At 40.3% G+C, this 18,471-nt stretch overlaps 2 pseudogenes across 1 annotated transcript; both read right to left on the bottom strand.

The window, feature by feature from the left end:
- Window positions 1–6,512: 6,512 nt before the first annotated feature.
- Window positions 6,513–7,655, bottom strand: LOC148101128 (uncharacterized; annotated as a pseudogene).
- A 485-nt stretch (window positions 7,656–8,140) lies between these two features.
- LOC148101127 (uncharacterized) lies at window positions 8,141–18,178 on the bottom strand (annotated as a pseudogene). The gene is made up of 3 exons (XR_015719596.1): window positions 18,103–18,178; window positions 8,867–9,665; window positions 8,141–8,757 (listed from the first exon to the last, which is right to left on the bottom strand). The product of XR_015719596.1 is annotated as an uncharacterized LOC148101127 (transcript).
- Between the last annotated feature and the right edge of the window lie 293 nt (window positions 18,179–18,471).

Below are 18,471 nucleotides of genomic sequence, written 5' to 3'. Positions count from 1 at the left end.
CTATTAGTATAACCATACACGCACAACAAAATGTAGTTAGAACCATTAATCTCTGACACTACCATCAGCCAGTGACCATCAGAATCACTTTCACAGTCTATGACATTTCCCAGAAACCTATTAAATAAAATCCTCACTCCAGCTGAGACGTACCATTACTAAAGAAAACAGATTCACCCCACTGTGTTTTACACAACTTTGAGTCTGCCTCCGCCAAATGGGTCTCCTTGGAGATCTTTTCGGAGAAGCCTTCCTTGAAGCGGATGCACGTACTCACAGGACAGTTATCAAAAAAAAAAGACGGAATAATTACGGTAGAGTTGGTGTCCTGTTAGTTCTTCTGTAGTTGGTTGACGTGCACAAAAAACGGTTATTGCTTTTTATAATTTCACAGTTTCAGGACAAAAGAAAACCAAAAACGTTCGGACCCCTGCAGTAAGGTTGCTAGTCACTCTGCCATCTTGGATCCTCCCCAGAAAAGTGAACGAGCACTGATAGTGTCATCTACAGCTGTGGCCAAACGTTTAGAGCAGGGGTGTCAAACTCAAATACACAGTGGGCCAAAATTCAAAACTGGAACAAAGTCGCGGACTAACATTAATATTTATTGAAAAAAAAATCTTCCTCTAGATATAAGAATGAATCTTTTCTTATGGACTCAAACAAGTTTTGCTGAAAAACTGAATATGGAACAAGCAAAGCTTAATACTAAACAATATATATATTAGCTGTATAATACCAGTAGGCCAGCTCTAATAATAATTTGGTATGGCTTCGCGGGCCAAATGTAATTAGGCTGCGGGCCAAATTTGGCCCGCGGGCCAGAGTTTGACACCTATGGTTTAGAGGGTCTCGAACTCCAGTCCTCGAGGGCCGCTGTCCTGAAGCTTTTCCATGTGTCCCTGTTGCAACACACCTGAGTAAAATGAGTAAAATTAGCAAGAGTATAGAACTTGACTGCATGCTGAAGTGGCAACCCCTAACCCTACTCAAGTAAATTTAAGTTACTGTAAGTGTTTGGAAAAATATACTTCTAAAAGTACTTTTATTGCACCATGTTCATTCACTCATGAGCTGCTGTAACATGAATCCAATGGCTGAATCACCACCTCAGCATGCAGTCACGTTCTATAGTCTTGCTAATGACCTACTAATTGTATTCAGGCGTGTTGCAACAGAGACACATGGAAAAGCTTCAGGACAGCGGCCCTCGAGGACTGGAGTTCGAGACCCCTGGTTTAGAGAATGTGAAGTGTTGGGTTTTTTCACAAAGTTTGCTGCTTCACTGACAGTCGTATATCATATCATTTCAAACAGGGGTGATCCAGTAATGCTGCACTAATGAATTAGACTAACTATTCACTTTAGCTAAAGTTATTAAGTTAGCTACAGAGTTGGGATGCTGTAAGACATAAATAAACCTAAATTACAATGGTTTGGATATTCATTTGCATGTTTCCCTACTGTAGTGGTCTCTGCAAGCATACAGGGCTCTGAGAGTGTACAAGACGTGACTTTGGAAACAGTCGATCATGTTTGCAAAGCTGAACCCAGGGCTAACTATGCTAAATTAGTGTTTTTAGCTAACAGCTACAATAAGCTTAACGGTTACTGTTAGGCTATCATTTGTTTATATGATGCTTTTTCTTATACAGATAATACATTTATTATCAACCTGAGAGTTTATCTGCTGGTCATTTGAAATGACGAATGACTTCTGAATACTTAATCTGTGCCCTGCTCCAGCTCTAGATGCTATAGGTCCGCTCAGTAACACTCAGCAGGTACAACGAAGCTCTTTTCAAACCAATACATTGGATTTCAAATTAGGCCAATACAAATTCAGCTTTAGAAGCTTTTATTCAAGTTGAGCAATTCAAATATGAATTGAACTTATTCAAATTCAGTTTCTGATGGCACAAAGTTCTGCACATACAAGGAAAATGCAGTCAGTGAAACACAGATGACCCAGCAACAAACAGAGGAAGACAAAGGGCTTTAAACATGGAACACAGGAGGAGCACAGAGACAGAAACCATGAGGCCAGAAAGGATAAATAATAATGAAATCAAAGACTATTAATAATTCAGAACCCTAAACACTGGGTCAAAGATCCAGGACCTTGACAGACAACTGTGGATCTGATTTTTTAAGAAAGACACAAATATCTCTTATTATTAGACTAAAAGTTTGATATAGACATAACAGTTCATAATGTGTCAGCAGCATAACACCCCTGCACCCCAGCACTGCACTTATATTATACTTTAATCCAGATGTAGTTGTCATTTAATCATATTAGCTCAATGGGGTCACAAAACATCACACTTACTAGAAATGAGATGCTCACCATTTCATAAATTAAATTTTTTACATTTACATGTGCTACAAAATAGACATAATGATAAATATGCTCAGCTTTAAATAAAATTACGACTGTAGTCTGTTAAACAGCAAACTAGTCTCTGCTGGTCAGCTAGCTAAAAGTCTTTACGTTAGCAGCCCAAATCAGAGGCTAACATTAGCAAATGTTAAGATCAGCCAGGACGGTCTGAGGCTAAAACTAGGCTCAGTGTAACTTTGATCTGAGCAGTGTGGGACATGGAGACACAAGCTGACAGGACAGGAGAAGATCCTGTTTCACCATAATATGGATACTGGTGTTTACTCCATCAGAGTGGAGAATAAATTGATGATGATGGTGGCACCATCATGTTCATTTGTGTCAGCTGTGTCTCCCCAGGTGTTTCCACTTCCCTCGTTACCCTCCTGTGTGTTTAAGTCCTGTTTGTTTCCACGTCACAGAGTTTTTGCTCCTACTGTTCAGATCAGTGTTTGGTTTATATAGTTTCATGTTCTACTCTCTTGTTGTTTCCCAGTTTACTTTCAACTTGTTTCGACTCTCCTTGCTTTTCTGTTTTTCATCAGCCTAAATAAACGGCTCGCTTTTTCAATTGTAGTTTGTTTCTCGCGTGGCTGCTTTTTGGTCCGTGCCTCAAACACACCGGCTGCTTGTAAACTTGTATCACATCAACAATCCCCGACTTTACAAAGAAAACATGTCAGTTATCCTGATTATCAGCGTTTTAAGTCAAACCACATTTTTTAGTAACATGTCAGTTCAAAGAAATTAATTCTAAAGTTCTGAAACTGAATCACATCAGCAGGTTAAACATGTTTAAACAGAAAAAGCAGCATATTCATTTCAGTCACATATCAGTGTAGCTACACCTGATTGGATTAAAAATGTTCCTTTGTCATTTTTAACTTTAATCAGCTGCTGCTGGATCTTATATTTTGAACGGTTTCTGGATCTTCTGATGTTTCATAATCAGGTTTGAGTTTATTTAGATTTCGTTCTCAGTGTTTCAGCGAATCAAAACAGATTCTGCCTTTGAATTTGTTTCTTTGAGTATCACAGTCTGAAGTGAAGTAAATGAGTTGATTTGCTTCTGTTGGTTTGTGAACACTCTTGTTGTGCTGAAGCTGTTTTCCTGAAACAATTATATACAGATTTTTGTTTAAGCATGAATTTATTTTGCATTTTAAATATTTGCTTCTATTTTCAGACTCTATTTTCAGCTCTATTAAACTGCATATTAGAGAAAAGCAGTTTATTTTGATGGAGTCACTGATTCTCACTGGTCTGCTCCTCAGTGTGTAACATAACCAGGCAGCAATCAAACATAACCTTTGATCAGCTTTGCATTGTCACACCTGATCTGTGTGTTTATACACTGTAACTTGTGTTGTTTAACGGTAAAAATAAAACTCGTATATCCTACAGAAATATTTCCACAGTTTATATGAACAAAGCTGCAGAGATGTCTGATGAGGGTCCAACTTTATAATAATTGGTTCTTTAAAAGCGTTTAGATGGAGCAGGACTGAAATGTACTTTGTGGAGACAATGTTTCCAACATTTTATTTCCACTCTGACATTTATTTTAAGTAAATCATTAAATGCTAGAAATTACTTGACTTACCAAGTAAAGTAGAACATTTAGACTGTTGTCAGTGCAGCTGTAAGCATCGCAAATAAACCAGTAAAAGCTTTTTTCCCCCTTATGCAGTTTTATTTAAGAGAAAAACTTTATTTTATTTATTTAAGATGATGGGTAGTTAATTAAAAACAAATCTTTATTTATTCACTTTTCAGTCCTGAACACAGACCTGCTGACATGTTGAGAAGCAACTGATAAATTTGTAAAAGTTTACTTTGCTTTTTTAGTCGGCTAAAACACTTGAAGCTTAAACTACTTTGTGACACGTTTTATTGTTTTATTTGTTTATATATTTGTTCACGATTTAATTCATTTCTGTAGTGACCACAACTGATGACGTTCTATCAGCGCCATCTGGTGGAGACTAATAACAAGCAAAAGTTCCTTCTTGTTCTTAAACATGAGTGTTTCCAAAAATAGCGCCCCTACAGGTGGCGAGAGACAACATAGGAAGATAACATGAGATTGCTTAAAAATCACTATTTTGATGGAGCTCAAAACATCTATAGGTGAAGCAGCATTTCTCTGGAAAAAAGACTGAAATTACAATTTCTGACCCGTGTCTATGTTGAGAAGACAAATTTTCTTACTTGTTGAGATCAAGTAATTTAAAATAAAGCCTTTGTTGGATAGGAACACGTTTGGAATGAGCACAAGTGAAACTACTCTCCTAAGTGAAAGTATTTAAGATTCCTAAGAGTTTCTCCAGGACAGCAAGAGTAGTAGCTGAATGAAAACAGCGATTGAGTAACATGAGGAGTGGAAGACTGATCAACAGGAACGCACTGTGGTAGCTGGGATTGGATAAGTTAAAGAAATTGTCTGTATGGATAGATGGAAGCTAGCACGAAGCCAGGTTAGTCTGGCTAGTTTTTTATTTATTTTTTGTTATTTATTTATTTTTTAAATGTAGTCTTTGCACAAATGTAAAGACTCTCAATGGGAGATAACATTGGTGCAATAACATCTGGAGAAAAAAACCCACTTACAATATAAATATGTGAAGGCCATTCTAATGCCTTTTTTCATTTTCTTTTCTGGCAACACTTTAACATAAGGCTTGCTTGGTACAAAAAAATGAAACACATTCATAAAAGGATAGAAACTGGGTCACATTTTCACATAACAAAGCAGCATCTTTACATGAAGCATTCAGTAGTTCTAAAGATGAGGAAAAAGATGGTTCCACAAGTCATTTACACTTATGGATGTGCTATTTGCCCATAATTATTAGAACATTGTAAAGCATGACAAGTTCCTTAGAGTCAGTGGGGTCATCCCATCTATTCTTACGCTCATCCAGTTTACCAAATCCTGCAGGAAGCTAGTCATTACTGAACAGGAAAAAAACACCTGGTCAATACTTTCTTATTCTTGTAAACCACCTCAAACCCAAACCTTTCTTTAAGCCTTTCTGCTGCTGGGTAATATCCACTGATTATTTTAAATGACATTTCTTTAACTTTGGGGGGGGGGGGGGGATAGGTCATTTCAAAAACGTGTTTATTTGTTTGTTATTTTAATATTACTCCCTTTTTATATTGTGTTATTGTTAAAATTGTAAAATAATATATTTTCAAACATTTTATTTATGATTTTATAACCACACTTTAGTTAAATGAATCTTCTTTAACTGTAAAGAGGGTAAACTGGTTTGTCCTTTAGAGTGATATAAATGATTTTGTATCAAACTCAACAGAGATAAAGGGATTGCATTAAAAACTTTGTTATATTCTCTACGGGAACACTGAATATTAAACTGGACAGTAAAGTAAATCTGTTATAAAGATAGTTTTGTTTTTTTTTTTTTTTTTTTTTCTTTATGACTCTTTAATGATGACTTCCTATTAATTGTAATGGTCCTGTTATTCCACAAGGTGGAGCCATGTGGCGTGAAGTTATGGGCTTATGACATCCTGTCAGGATGTCATAAGCAAAGCATAAGGATATCTTGACAGGCAACTTCAATATATCAAAATGATTAGTCTGGCTAGTTAGCTTATTGAGAATGTTAACTGGTTACATTAGTATAGCTAGTCGTGTGGCGTAATCAGTTTTATTGTGAAAGGTTCAACAGGAAGTGAACGTCGGGTGAAGCGGCAGCTAAAGAGAGAAATAGTTCGCGGGGATTTTGAAAGTAACACCAGTTTGAGTTGCTCTACAACAATAAGATGTCTGACGAAGAAGCGGAAGCTAGCGCGACGCTACACAGCCTCGCACGCCACCGCCCCAGCAACAAGCAAACACCGGGGGACAGGGGAAGAGGCCATACGGCTAGCGAGTCGGCTACGAGATTAGCTAAACTAAGCTAGTGAGACAGTAAAGACACGGTGAGTTAATACTTTGGTTATAAATTAGCGTGTGAGTACACTGAGTGTGCAAGTGAAGATTACACTATGACATAAGAAGATATCTACAACTTTTTCATTAAATTGCTATGCAGATAAGCTACACAGAAACACCACTGTGTGTTGGAACAAGAAACAGGAAGTGACACTCAACTGCAGAGAGCGCGAACACCAAGTGACAGCGCCACCCAACTACAGAAAAAAACCAAAACAATCATAAAGTATGTGTAGTCATTACTGAAATGTTTGTCGAAAATATGTGGTGTGACCTCTTAATTCAGAATGAATTCAGGTATTAATTCCGTGTCTATTAGTGGCATCACACTGGATCCACTGGTGCGGCTGATTCTGTCATCTTCACAGGCCTGCAGGAGGTTGTTGCTGCGGTGTTTATACGGGCACTTAATTTCCACACATCCTTTACCACAACATTCACATTTTACGAGCGCCTCAGGGGTGGCACCCTGTGAATGAGGGGTTGATTATGAAACCACACTTATCCACTTTAAGTTCTCTATGCCGCACCTTTCCCTGTGAGGTGTAGCACTCTCGTGCTGTGTTTTCACTGTCTCTTCCCCACTTGAATTGTTGCGGTTCATGGTCGGAGAGCTGATGTGACAGTTTTTGTGGGTAGCACACTTTCTTAACCGTTTGGCAATGCAGGAGTGGCAATGGAGGTGGACACAACTGCACATATGTTTGACGCAGTGATTCTTCCTGCTCGTGCTGTGTGCCAAAGGTCACATTTGTGCTGCTCCCTGGTTTTCTCTTCCAGTGACTCTGCCTTTGAGACAACAACGCAGTGCTTCAGACGATCGCAGTGCTGCAGAAGGACAGATAGCTGACAGCCCTTCATCTGTGGGTCATAGATACGTAGCAGTGATTTGGGGAGGACACAAGGCTGGACAGGGTCAGCATATAGGTGGCAGAAGTCCTCCATAACGGCTCATAGGCCTGACCGGTTTTCATGCATGAGATCTGTGAGAGGCTTTAAATCGGCCAGTGTACGCACTTGTAGCGAACTGCAACCAGTGCGAGTCTGGATTTTGGGATTTGGAGAACAGTCACTTTGTCCAGCACTGAAGGATTGGTCGAGTGCCCTTTTTCTTGCTGCATTGGTGGTGTAGTCAATTGTGTGTCCAGGTACTCCTTGCACTCTCTTGATGTTGGAGGGCATTATCCTTGGACATCTGCATTAAGCTTGGACATCTGTTGGCGGGATATTCCCTCGTAGACGCACAGTTGTGTCAACTTTGTAAAGGAGAGCCGCCACATGCACACACTTCTCTGCCACACCTACCATGCATGTGCAATGTGCACTTTCAACACCCTCATTGGATTGCAGAATAACCCAGGGCTGAAGAGGCTTCTGGCTGAGGCGCATGGAGTGATTTACCTGAAACGGTCAGTGCAGAAAAACGTGTTTGAGGACAGAATGTACGGTAAATATTCAGCTTGGCATAAATAGTGAATTGTCCTGACACAATATTGCGTTTCGCTTCTGTTATTACCATGGTACAGAGACAAAAACATATACTTTTATTCACAGGATATATGACAGATTTTTGTATCACTAATTGCACAGTAGGATTACAGCATTTTGTATAATTATTTGATGTGTTTCTTTTTTCCAGGTGGATGCAGACTTCCTTGTGTTTGCCTTGTCACCTCCCTTCAGTGAGGAAACCCCAATCAGAAGACAGAGATGCGTGTCGTCAATTTTCTTCAGGGTTTCTTGCTTAAGTTGGAAGATGATGATGATGATAAAAGCACATAAATATCCACCTTCTCTGGAAGTACAGAGTCAGGATCTGAGAATGTAGGAGGGTCCCTGCAAGCAGCAGCATCAAACCAGCTGGTGAGTCTGTAGGAGGAGATGGAGTGGTGTTCTCTCTCTGACTCTGCTGCACGGGTGTGAAAGATGTCGCCAGCTGCTCTGAGTGAAACAATCCTCTGACTGCGATATGAGGAAACTAATTGGATCCCATAGCCAGGTCGTGGTACAGCGAGAGGACTAGATCTTTCATGGAGTCCGAATGGCTGGGGCTCAAAGAGACGGTTCCTCAAGTTTGTGATGAGCATCTGACGTACACTGACTGGACTCACCAGCTCAGCTACGAGAAAAAAATAAATAAGAGGGATGCAGACTTCCTCTTGTTTGCGCTGTCACCTGACTTTGGTTAGGAAGGCCCAGCCGGAAGACTGTTAGAGATGGCTGTCATCAGTTTTCGTCAGGATTTCTATCAGAAGTTGGAAGATGATGGTAAAAGCACATAAATATCCAGCTTCCCTGGAAGTACTGGAGTCCGGATCTGAGAATGGCAGCACCATCATACCAGCTGGTGTGGTATTCTAATTAGGGAAATTCTTTTCGGTGGTGTCTCTTCTTATTTCTCCTTTTCTTACTTTTAAAAACAAAATGCAGAAAAGCAACAATACAAGTTAAAACCTCAAGTTTTCTAACATTTTGGGACATCATTTTAGAGACGACCTTAAACATGATTTACTACTTACAACTTTGTTGATTCTTGCTGATGTCTGAGATGCAGCAGAGGATAATGTACACTTGGCACTGTCTTTATTGATCCTTAGTACATTTTGCATAGATTTACAGTTGGCTCTACAATATACGGCCCTGGTTCAACATCCAGTCCATAGCCATGCCATATGTCCAGCACAGTTCACAGAAGCAGTGCCAAAGTCTTAAAACTATTAAAGGAAAAAAACTTCTCTGAGAAAGGCTTCACAGTCTGAAGTGCTTCCTTGGTGGAGTGGGGCTCCTGTTGCTGCTCTCTTCCTCTGTAGCCTTTCTCTTCGCACTCTGTGCAAACGTCCTCAGAAACCAGCAGAACACCGACATGATAACTCTGCCCTCTGAGCTGTAGTCCGTAACTCTCCAGCGGTTTGTCATTTCACTGTCTTCTGTGCAATAAACAGCAGAGGTGACTGATGAGGCCGCTGACATCCAGGGTGTGGAGTTCCTCAGGTCTGCCTTCAGCACAAAAATATCTGCCTTGTCTGGAAGTACTGGAGTCAGGATCTGAGAGGCATGACGCTGCAGGCAGCACCATCAAACCAGCTGGTGAGTCTGTAGGAGTCTCTGCAGCACGGGTCTAAAAGGTGTCGTCAGCTGCTCTGAGTGAAACAATCCTCTGACTGCGATATGAGGAAACTCCTTGGACCCTGTAACCAGGTCATGGTATAGCCAGAGGACTAGATCTTTCATGGAGTCCGAATGGCTGGGGCTCAAAGAGACGGTTCCTCAGGTTTGTGATGAGCATCTGACGTACACTGACTGGACTCACCAGCTCAGCTACGAGAAAACGATAAGGTCATCTGTGTTAGTCATGACGTAATCAGACAAATTAAGGATTTATATCATCATATGCCATTTCCACACACAGGCAGTCATTGTTTATGAAAAGCCTAAAGATTGGTAGAAGGCGATGTGATGTAGCATAACTTAAGCAGCAAGGACGGTGATAAGTAAATAGCATTAGCAGACGATGGAAGTTCTTTTAAGCATATTTTATTGCTGGCATCTTCATTTTACCATAAAACAATCAATCAGGCATGCAAAAATCCCACTGGCTTTATACAGGACTTTGCCCACACCTGACCTCGTTAGTCCCTACCATTGAAACAAATAGGTCAAACCAAATAATGCAATTCTAAACAAAGAACAGGAATAGAGTCATGCATGAAACTGACAAACTCATTTACTCAACTAAATGGTTTGTAAAGTAAAACACTGCATACAATATAACTCAAAAGGCTACTTTAAAGAAAACAAACAATACTATACAAAATGAAAAACCCTCCATTTGGTTACACCCAGTGATGCAATCATTGACCTCATGACCCTATATAAACAGGAAGTAGTGGGCGGCCCTTCCCATACACCAGTCTCACATATAGGACCTGAATACACAACATGGACACCATGGTAAGTATAACCAAAGCAACATAAAGAAACATAATTTACCAGACATGTGCCTGTAAACAGAAGAAAATTCAGATGATCTGATGGTTAGTAGTGTTTGCTTTAAAACACATGCATGGATGTAAAGGATGTAACTACTGCTACCACAAACAAAACCCGGGATAGTGTCTGTTGTGAGATCAGTATTTTAAATTAGGTTATCTTATACCCATAGTCAAGGTAGATGAATTATGTTAAACAGCTGTTGAACATAAATATATTCCTTAGTCTAGGATGTGTGCAAAATATGTAACTTAGTTTTCTTATATTTTTAGGTTAAAGAACATGACCCCCTTCGCAGTATATTCTTATAGGATGTTAGACAAAATGTCTCAGTATATTTTGGTAGTAGGATAGACAAAAGTTCAAGTATATCTTTGGGGATTAAAAAGAATGTGACCATCCTTTGGGTTCTGTTAGACAGGTGGGCGCCACCATTTATCTGCTGTGAATGTTTTACACTGTTTTCTTGTCATGTCAGACTGCTTAAATCATTTCTGAGAATGTTGTGTGCGAAGGACCTTGTGCCGATAATAGCAGAAACAGACCACATTCTGTGCCCCCACCCTTGTAGGAGGTAGAAAGACAGGGAGCCCGAGGTCATAACTTAGGCGCCATGACAGATAAGGGTCTGTGAATGTTTAGGTTTACGACCAGGTGGGGGCAAGAAGAAAGTATAAAAAGCTGTGTAACACATCGCCATTTTGAGACCTGCTGTGACCCTCTCATGCATCTCTCCCCATCATGATGGTTTTTATGCTCATTGTGTGAAAATGGTATGGAAATAAAGGATTGTTGATTGAGCATTTATACACCGAGTAAGTGTCCTTCCTTCAGCCCAAAGATTCAAAGAACTGGGAGATTTCAACAACTTGGTGCCGGTGACCCGGATCTTTGGTGTGCTGAGGAGGGGCAGATTTGGCCTGTGGTGAGATCGTGGGGCGAGGCAAACAGAGGACGGTCCAAACATAAAAAGGTAAGCACAGCCTGTTGTATTATGAATACCAAATGTGCATATTGGGCTTTCCAAATTAATCTGTTCGCTGAGTTACACGTATTTTCACATTAAATTGTCGGTGTCTGGTTTTCGGCGCAAGATACTAACAACATAAGTTGAGGCTGAATTCAAGTGTTATAGGAACTTTCTAGCAAGATACTAATCACATTCTACGTTGAGACTAGGGTGCAGCCCACTTTTACCCTAACATAATTAATTTTGTCTATGACTGGCTTCTGTTGCAAGAAATGTGGAAAAACTTTCAAAAGGCGGCCAAAGTGTAGTATCTGAAATAGAGGTGAAATAGAGTCTGGCTTGTGGTGCGCTTGCATTTTCAAAGGTGAGCTCAGAGGTTTCTGTGTGTGTTTCTGCTGGTGAGACGCGCTTGCTGTGTTTCTGTGTGTGAAATATGAACATGGTGACAGTGACGGTTGATGTGTGAATGGGAGGACATTAGAGAAAAGACACATTTTAGGATCAAAGGTTGATGCCTAGTGGACCTGTGGAAATTGGTTTTGTTCATGGTGTGGCAACCCCCCTGCCTGTGGACGCGCAGTCAGGTCCAGCGGTGTCTGGTTTGCTGAGGTGGTGACTTGGGGACTGAGGACTCCCGCATAGCTACAGAATAACACTGAAACGTTTGTGTAATCACGGGTTTACATTTTTTTCTGGATTAGAACATAGAACAAGACACATTTTGCGAACAAAGGTTGAGTTCTAAGAATAGTAAGAGAAAAAGGTTAAATAAGGTTAAAAAGGTTGAAAAAGGTTGTATTCCTCATTTCAGTGGTTGAAATTGTTGTTTGCCTGTCCCCTGACGAGTGTTAAATTAAATAAAGAGGGTATTTGGAGCCACATAGAGATAGACGGGCTGAATTGGGTGTATTACTCTGTGGTGTTTAAAAAAAAAAAAAAAAAAAAAAAAAAAGGAGAGAGAGAGGAAGAGAGTTGGAGGTGTGTAGTTTGTGTGAAAGCGCCGTTAGAGTCGGCGTCTCATCTGAAGTACGGGAGTCAATTAAAGTAACAAAAATAATTTGTGCCTATAAGTGTTTGTGGTGTGTAGAAATTGCGACAGGAGGCCGTGTCGCGAATTGTTGCAAACTGTGAAGTCAATTGGGGGGTTTAATTTGGTTTTATTTTTATGGGGAAGAGAAACTGCGGTATCCAGTCCGTGGCGCAGTTTGAATAAATCGTGAGGCAAATGTGGCGCGATCTGAAGATCGTGAGCCTAATTGTCCTAGTTAGATTGAGGTGTATAAGAGCGGACGGCACCCGCTCTTTGTTTTGATTAGGGCGTTGTCCTGAATCAGCAGAAGTGTCTCGCAGAAAGTTTGTATGGGACTGCGAGAAGTATGAAGTGTTTTTGAGCCAGCCTCGAGGGGCGGGTTCACAGGCGGAACGAACGAAGAGTAAAATGTGCGTGTGTGTGAGAGAGAAAGAAAAGGTGGGGGCGAGTGACCGGCCCGCGAGTGTGTGTGTGAATTCCTTGATAACAAATAGGGAGACAAAGTAGATTAGTTGATTTTCTGTGAAATAATAATAGTCAAGAAATCATAGTGATCAAATAGGAGAAAATGAACTAAAGTAAATAATGCAAATTAAAAGTGGATTAGCGTCAAAGTAATGATAAATAAATTGATCAAACTAATAGTGACATTTAAAGGTGATCAAGTATTCAAGGATGAATGGAGAATTTGATTACTGACTGTATGAGAGCTGTTGGGGTGAAAGGAAAATGAGGTTGGAGGAGTGAGTTAACAGGTTAATGTGTGGGTGTAAAACAATGAGGTAAAAAAGAAAATGATGAAAACAAAGAAAATAAAAAGTGTGAAAGTGTGAGTGGGAAATTGTCTCCAACTGGGGGAAGCAGTGACACTACAGGTCACCTTCTTCCCCTGCTGGACACAAAAGAAAAACATAATTTGGAGTGTTGTGGATGAAAAGAATTAATAACAACATCAAGAAGATTTTTTGTGTTTGCGGTTAAGATCAAATAAAAATTTCATTTTTGGGGGTTTGAAGTCAGAGTTCAAACAAAATAAGTAGAGATGTGTTGCTTTAGGAGTGATGAAAACATCTGCAGTCACAGTGAATAATGAAAGTCTCTCAGTCTGTCGTTTACAGGTGGGGAAAGGACCTGGATCAATTCTCCACGGGCAGCAGTCGGAAGAAATTTATAGGTTAAAATCATTAGAAAAATAAAATAGAAACACCCAGCCAGAATTTTTGGCTGAATTGTTTTGCAGCTTCCCGTCCTCATCCTGAACAAGCAAGCTCCAAGGAAGCTAATCTCTCCCTGAAGACACCGAGTGCAGTTCCAGAAGCACGAGCTTGAACATCAACAGTGGACAGCAGTCCAAGAGACAATACCAGAGTCCTGAGCAGAGAGGTCCAGCAGCGCTGTGGGCAAACGGCATCAGAAAGAGAAGACCCACCATCTAGATTGGATGGATGGAGATGCGTTTCCAGCAAGCTGCAACCTCACTGTGTGTGAAGGACTTTTGAGAAGACTGTCTGAGCTTGACATTTGCCATGTTTGGAGCGAGATGGCAATGAAAGAGACAGTGGGACAAAGAGATACACGGGACAAAGCTGAAAAGAACTGACTGCCATTGGACAGAAAAGTGGGAGAGAAGAACGGAGAGAAAGGAGCAGAAGAGGACTGAGGCTGCTGTTTTAGTTTGGGGAATCAAATTGGGTTAAGGAATCCAGGGAGACAAACGACTGCCTGGAAGTGGAGGATTGACATAGTGTCCAGACCACCACAAAAGGGGGAGGAAGACAAGCACTGAGGTATGCAAAAGTACTGTTAGGAAAAATGGAAAGGTGACACCACACATGCACATGATATGCACTAGAGATAACACAAAATCATACACAAAGTCGCACACATCCAAAGAGGGTATTTGTAGAAGGGGTTAACAACACACAGTGTGGTTGCTGATGGTAACCTGGAAGCATTTGGGGTTTAGCTGTGCCTGACTATGTCAGAGTTTTTCATTTAGATGTTTCTGAAACAAAATTTGGAGTGAACAGAGTTTTGTTTCAGAAAAAAGGGGGAAGGTACATAAAAGGATACATAGAAATAGAAAATGTATTAACCCGACTAACATAAACACACACACACACACACGTAATGAAACTCATTAGGATCAAAAACAATTTTAAGTAGGTAATACTGTTACTATCATCCTGTCTGGTTTATTGAGTGGGTTGAGAAATGATACATAGACGACTTAATTAGTATTATTTTGGGGAACATGATAGCAGGGGTGAACAGAATCCTGCAGCCAGAGGTTAAAAGAGTGAAACTAGCAGATTTTTTGTTTTGTTTTTGTTTTTGTTTTTGTTTTGTTTTGTTTTTGTTTCTGAACTATGGGGAAAGTTTTACCATGGCACCAAGTTTTAGATTTGGTGTTTTCTCACCTATAAGAGAAAGAAAGAAGATTCTGTGACAAGTCCTAAGACCGGGCTTCTGTATTTTTATTTACTTTTGTTTTCAGTTTTATCTTTTATTTTTCATTTAATTTTTATTTTTTGAACAGTGCACTGATTTTTGTTTGTGAATTTCTTTTCTTTAAGCAGATCTGCACGTCGGGAATTAAAAGCGCTACACGTCGTCGAGAAAATTGTTGCAAGTGAGTTTCTCCACATTAAAATGGGCTCTGGAGAAAGCCACTTATTTGGGACAATTAGAATATGAGAGTCCCGGCCTAAGAAGGATTCAGCGAGGTAATCCGACCTAAAGTTCTTCTTTTTCTTTTTGAAATGACGTCATTTTGCTGAGGGTGGAAATCAAATGCGGCGATGGTTTCCACTATCAGCAAAGAAAGAGAGAATGGATGAATGAAGGAATGAATGGAAATAAAAACAAACTGACTGACTGGTAGAAGCTGACAAGACTTGACCATGACTCAAAGTTAACCTCCACCTAGACAGGACAAAAGGGTGGATGAATTTATGTGTTTCTTTTTACAGGAGCAGAAAGATGACAGCAACATCCGAGGTTGTGTGATGATTTAACCTTTTAAATGCCACTTTCTGTTTGTGAATCTACCAGGGGTGTGTTATTCATGGGCTTGTGTTGCTCACAGAGATTACTGTGAGAAAGAGTGTATACATCTGCGCAGCGCTAACATTTGCATTTTCTTTTCTACAGCATTACAGTTCTTCATGTGATTTGATGATGTGATTTATAACAGAACAATTGGTTGATGTTTGCTTCTCTACTACAGGATTGATGATGCTGTTACACTGTGTTGTTGGGAAAATGTTGAAGGTTACTTTGACGATGTGAATAACGTGAGAAAGTTCCTGTATTGAAACCAGTGTCATTCCTTTTACAGCAGGCTTAATTTTATGGCCTTTTACGGCACCTCTGGAACCTATCGACCTGCGCCTGACCACCAGGATTGTCTATGGGTGCTCCTAATATTTGTTTTTTCTTTAAGAGTGGATGTGGAGGATTCAGCAGAAAACAGACAAGTGACATGAGGAAACAAATAAGAGATGCAGTGTTTATGGAATAGTTGAATATGAGCTCATAGTGATAAAATGGGTGGAGTGATATTGTTTAAGGGAAGTCACAGATTAAATTGTGGAATAAATTGGGATGATTCATGATTTGGGACAAATTATGGTAATAATAGTGATTTAATGATTGGAGAAAACCTGCACATGATACTTGTCTTTTATGCTGAATACTTTATCACTCTTATGATCTACAGTTGGTTGCAAATGTGAAGTTTGATTTAACAGATTTGTCTTCCAGGATACAGGCTCCAGGTGGAGCTGGGAGTTGAATAAGCTGAACATGTAACTGCTGATTAATGTTTTTACACAGGGTTACAGGTTGGAGTATGGCTGCTCCAAGTGGGAAACCCTCGAGATTGTTTTAAAGAGAATGTGCAACATTCTTGTACATGTCTCATTGGGGAGTTGACACATGGTGGAAGCCATGTGGGGAGAGAAGTGTTATTTTTTAATCTGTAGATGTCGTGAGGTGCCATGACGAGAAGGAGTGGCTGAGAGGATCGTCCACAAGATGGGAGCTGAGGCCAGGAGAGAGGCTTCAGGAGGATCAGAGATCATCTTCAGCACAGCGGACATCACACAGAGAGCTGTGCTACTGAGCTTCCAGGAGATTGAGAGGAGACTTCCCACAGCAGGATTTTAAATAAAATGAGAGATTCATCGTTGACATTGAGGAAGACAACTAAGGTGTACGACGTGCTCTGCCTTAAATCTTCAGCAGCGTTGGACGTGACAACTCGAGGGATGGAGAGAGCGTGCCAAGCTCTAAAAGTGACAGCGCAGAGGAAATCCAGCGATGGAATTGTGTTTCTGTGTGAAGCACAAATACTAGGAGACTGGGAAATAGTTGACACCACTTTTCCACCCTAGAATGTATGTTGTAAGTGATCTCTTTGAGAAAAGAGATCAAAGGGGGGGAGTTGTGAGATCAATATTTTAAATTAGGTTATCTTATACCCATAGTCAAGGTAGACGAATTATGTTAAACAGCTGTTGAACATAACCTAGACTAAGGAATATATTTGTGTGCAAAATATGTAACTTAGTTTTCTTATATTTTTAGGTTAAAGAACATGACCCCCTTCGCAGTATATTCTTATAGGATGTTAGACAAAATGTCTCAGTATATTTTGGTAGTAGGATAGACAAAAGTTCAAGTATATCTCTGGGGATTAAAAGAATGTGACCATCCTTTGGGTTCTGTTAGACAGGTGGGCGCCACCATTTATCTGCTGTGAATGTTTTACACTGTTTTCTTGTCATGTCAGACTGCTTAAATCATTTCTGAGAATGTTGTGTGCGAAGGACCTTGTGCCGATAATAGCAGAAACAGACCACATTCTGTGCCCCCACCCTTGTAGGAGGTAGAAAGACAGGGAGCCCGAGGTCATAACTTAGGCGCCATGACAGATAAGGGTCTGTGAATGTTTAGGTTTACGACCAGGTGGGGGCAAGAAGAAAGTATAAAAAGCTGTGTAACACATCGCCATTTTGAGACCTGCTGTGACCCTCTCATGCATCTCTCCCCATCATGATGGTTTTTATGCTCATTGTGTGAAAATGGTATGGAAATAAAGGATTGTTGATTGAGCATTTATACACCGAGTAAGTGTCCTTCCTTCAGCCCAAAGATTCAAAGAACTGGGAGAATTCAACAGTGTTAAGAGAAGGTACACCAGCAATGTCTAAATTAAAGCATTATGGCTGACTGTAAAATAACAGAACACAAAATAACAATATATGCAAGTGACAAATGGCAAATAAATTCTGTCCTAGCTACTTTGTCACAGGCGAGAGAAATGATTTTGCACATAATGCGTGAAAGATGAAATTTGGTCACATCTCTGAGGACTCCCTAACCTCCCCCAAAATTAAGCTAGGTATAATCCCCCCAGCTTTGTAACCTCAGCGAGTGCCTCTGTGAACTCTCACAGCTCCATCGTGTTTCTATACAGATTTGTAATCGATAAACTTTCTCATCTAATTCAGTCCAGTTGCCAAAACGTGTAAATTTGACCCCTTCTCATATAAAAATAGGACTCCTGCCTGACCGCACAGACCTCATACTCCCACCTGTTCTAATCTCTGACGTTGCTTCCATTGCCTGTGCATTAAATTGAGTTTTCTTTAGCATTTTGGACTCTCCTGGGCTTTCAATAGTAACTCGACCACCTTTTCGCACCTCTTATTGCTTTAAAGTCAGTAGTGAATCTTTCCCCTGACACTACTAAGCTTTACCACAGTGGTCATCAAGTATACGGGTGACGCCAAGGGACAGCAGGTACTGCTCGTGCCGTAATCCATGGGCAGCCATTTTTGGGTGGTTGAATTGTTGTATTCTTCAAGTTTTTAAAACTTTGGAAGTCGTTTGTTAAATGTAGAGTTTTCACAGCGCTATTACACAAACCTCCTGCTAGCGCTCTCATGTGAAAACCAAATTCGATTGTTGGCTTCTGCTTCTATACCTGCCGCTCAGCACGTCATCCTCATCACCTTGACTGTCCGTTATTATTTTATGTTTATCTATAAATTTGTCGAGTCTATTAATGAAAACTTTTTATTTTTAGTAGAGAACCAGGCCTGTAATTTGTGAATTGGTGTCTCTCC

Source organism: Neolamprologus brichardi, chromosome 9 (genome assembly GCF_056152115.1).
Source record: "Neolamprologus brichardi isolate AB-2024 chromosome 9, ASM5615211v1, whole genome shotgun sequence".
In the NCBI taxonomy this organism is placed as follows: domain Eukaryota; kingdom Metazoa; phylum Chordata; class Actinopteri; order Cichliformes; family Cichlidae; genus Neolamprologus; species Neolamprologus brichardi.
The sequence above is the reverse complement of the archived record's forward strand: the minus strand, read 5'-3'. Positions and strand labels throughout refer to the sequence as shown.